Genomic DNA, 3,722 nt, shown 5'->3' with positions numbered 1-3,722 from the left:
GGGGAGCAATAGGGGTAGGTCTAGGCCTAGTCCTACAGCGGCAGATGAAAAAGGAAAAACGCCGTTTCAACTATCAGTTGTTGCAGATATAGGCCCCCTACTAGACCTAGTACTACTGTCAGTATACTACTGCCGCCAGTGCTAGCTAAATGATGTCCAGCAGACGCGGTGGTAGTACTACTAGGCCTAGGCCTAGAAGACGTGGTGTAGTAGGCCTACTACTACTACTACTACTAGGCCTACTCGTAGCACTGGCAGCAGTAGTAGTAGAAGGCCTAGGCCTATGCCTGACGTGGTCTCTGGCACGCGCAATAGCTTGAGAAGCCACATTAGCCACTTGCTCCAAATGCCTCCCAGATTCAGACATAACACTTTTTTAATTTTGGGTAACTTCGTACTTTTTTAAATAAACCACTTAAACACAATTAAACCGTATAGCAAAAGGATTAAAAACTTTTTCTCTAGCTCTAGGCAGTCGATGACGATTCACAGGCGGGAAATTCAACAGCCAATCACCATCACTTAATGGAAATATACCTTATAAGTGAATATCCAATCACAGTCACTTAATGGAATTCCCATATAATGGTCGATTGCACTTAACTTAAATACAGCAGCCAATCACAATCACTTAATGAAATTACCGAAAATGGTCAATTGCAGTTAACTTGAAATGCATTCAAGTTAACTGCAATTGTATTAGAGTTAACTCTAATTCATTTCAAGTTAACTGCAATTCCAATGTATTGCAGTTAACTTGAATTCAATTCGAGTTAACTGTAATTGAATTACAGTTAACTGTAATGCATTCGACTTAACTGCAATTGAGAGGTAAATGATAAAACGGCTTGCTATAGGGTAGTACAGACACGAAGGGAGCCTTGGGGGCGAATAAAGTCATTCATCGAGTTCCTAGTCCAGAGCATCGTATTTGATGGATACGCACTATATAAAACTACAGTTTATTATTATGACTATTAAATGCCCTTCAAAATATCCCGGCGACCCTAATTTTATTCCGGACCCATAGTTTAAATACAAGTAATGGTCCGCTTTAATTGAAGATGTGTACGTTACTCAAATATAGAATTAATAAAACGGGGACGTCCTAAACATTAGAAACCATATAATTAACTTTTCGATAACTACTCTATGTAGGCATACACTATCAACTTTAGCTTCATAATATGCATAATCAAAGAGTTGCATCATGTGCTTAAATCTGTAAGAAACATTATAACATGTTATTTGCACAAAATAATAATAAAACCAACAGCACGAACCCAACTCCGCTTCCTGTGAGCGCTAGACGGTGCGACGTCGTCGTCTGTTGATAGTCGGCGGCAGTCTAAACGATCGTCATTACGCTAAAAACGATCTATTGCGCGCGCGTCGTGGCGTTGCGTTTTTTGTTTTTTTTCATAAGAACCGCGTCGGCCGACGACGTTCGAGTGCCGTGAGTTACGGGCTTTAATAACCAGGATTATGCGCATGTCTCATAAACACTCAATGAAGTTTACGCAGGCTCACGCTGTTATCCAGAAGGAAGTGATATTTGCACTTTCCCTTTTGCAGCTAAAACAGATTCATCAGAAGTGACATCACATGCAACTATTGTTAATTGCTTGCTGCCTGATGAACTTACTGCAGTAATCTTGAGTTATTATTCTCTGAAATAACAACAAATTCAATTTGAAATAGGGGCCTACAGTGCAACTTTCCACTAAGCCCCGCCATTAAGCCCCACAAACGCGCGACAGCTGTTAAAACACATTCGTACACAACACGTGTGCATGTTAGACACGCGCGTATTATTCCTGGATCTGTTCTGATTGGTCAGTTGTTAAGTTCGACTGACACTCCGGAAAGGGCCATTACTCTTAGAATGAGCCTATCTCCTACCTACCACCAATATTATTAGGATACTTGGTGAAAATTAATTGTGGAGTGGGCCGCTTGTCCATGCGCCTCCTTTTTCATACATGGATACCCGGAGACCGACCTAGCCGAACTCAGGGGCGGACCCATGGTGTTTCGGCAGGTGGACGCGCAGCGCCAATCGAGGATCTATGGTCCGGGGGACTAATATTTATTGCTATCAACAGTAGATAAATGTACCTAGTGGTGGCTCCAGAAATTTACCGACGAGGGTCCGACATGTATGACAGGAGGGTATGAACCAAGTGGCCGTCTAAAGCCTCAATCAGGATCCCGGAATAAAAAATTCCTAGTAGGGTTTATGGGCAGAGTTTTTTTATGGCTTAGTAGGCCTATGGCCTAAAACTAATTGTGCTTTCAGACCAAAATATTATTAGGAATTGGCAATGAATCTATAGCCTATAACGTTGTGGATAGGCACAAATTAATATTTTTTTCGACGACGGGACGGGGGTTTTCAGGCCTCTCAGACGGGAGATGCCCCTGTCCCTCCCCTGCTGGCGCCACTACTGGACAAATCCCTTCGCCATCCTGATTGAATCCGGCACTAAAACTCTTACCCTTACCACCTTAACACTAGCCTACTGCTAACTAATAATTTGTTTTGGATTTTTTTTTGGTTATTCAAGCACAAAATAATTGATATATGTATCTTTGGGTCAATGCTTATCGAATGCCTATAGAACTTTTCCCTAGTGTAAATACTTATGTACACAGTATGTTTACTACTTCACAAGGTAGCCAAGTTGATCAAGTCTAAGTGCTAGGTTGTGACCGAAACCTGTGTCGCACCCCGTTATAAACACTGCTTTGTTTTTTTAACTGACTCTCCCTCTCGGTATTGCCTTGACCCAACATAGATGCCGATACTTATCAATACAACTGTCGCAATATCATTGTGTTATTCATGAGCCGTCGGTGACCTCTTCGTTGAAATGATCGCCCGTCCGCGGGAAATTCGGGGCGAAGAACAAAAATGAACCAATAGGATGACATGCTTGAAGGTCATACCATACTTTTTTCATACTTTCGTGGTGTGTTGTTTACTTCTTTCGCAACATGCGCTGTAGCTCGTAAGAAATAAGGCCAGCTTCAACTTCCGTTGGTGACCGTCATTTAAGCTCCACCCACCTGCCAATGCTCTCATTACCGTGTTTTTATTAGTTGCACTTTGCACTAGAAACGCGTTCAGGAGGAATTTAACCGTTTATAAAAAAAAACACGTGTATTTGGCGTTATTCAGCAGAAACACGCCCTTACACATTTCCAATAGTTCTTGGTCTACACAAACACGGTAGGCCTATGCTTTAATTGAATAACCAATTTCTTTAAATCAAAAGGCCGGTTCCCACTGAATGCGATCAAGCGAATTTCGAGTCGAAATGTGGCGCACGCTGCTGAATCGAAGACGCGACTGGCGTTTCTAATGTGAACATGCAAACGAATTTGTAGTCGAACACGCGAACGCCCAATATTCGAACTTATGGCGGTTCAACTGTGTCATAATTACTACGCGTAGTACACGTACTACACGTAGTACACGTACTACGCGTACTACACGTACTACGCCTACTACACGTACTACGCGTATTGCACGTAGTACACGTACTACGCGTACTACACGTAATACGCGTACTACACGTACTACGCGTACTACACGTACTACGCGTACTACGTGTACTACACGTACTACGCGTAGTAATTATGACATAGTTGTAACACTCGCGGTAAAATTGTGTCAAAACACCACGTGTTAGCATCATGACCATCGTAAACCAATTAGT

General features: G+C 42.3%; 1 long non-coding RNA gene across 1 annotated transcript in view; it reads right to left on the bottom strand.

Annotated features, from left to right (window-relative positions):
- Positions 1–3,722, bottom strand: part of LOC117112931 — a 14,217-nt gene that overhangs the window by 1,987 nt on the left and 8,508 nt on the right. The gene's annotated exons all lie outside the window — the stretch shown is intronic.

This window comes from Anneissia japonica, unplaced genomic scaffold, assembly GCF_011630105.1.
Source record: "Anneissia japonica isolate Jap-2015-1 unplaced genomic scaffold, ASM1163010v1 scaffold288031_len342695_cov171, whole genome shotgun sequence".
NCBI lineage: Eukaryota > Metazoa > Echinodermata > Crinoidea > Comatulida > Comatulidae > Anneissia > Anneissia japonica.
The sequence above is the reverse complement of the archived record's forward strand: the minus strand, read 5'-3'. Positions and strand labels throughout refer to the sequence as shown.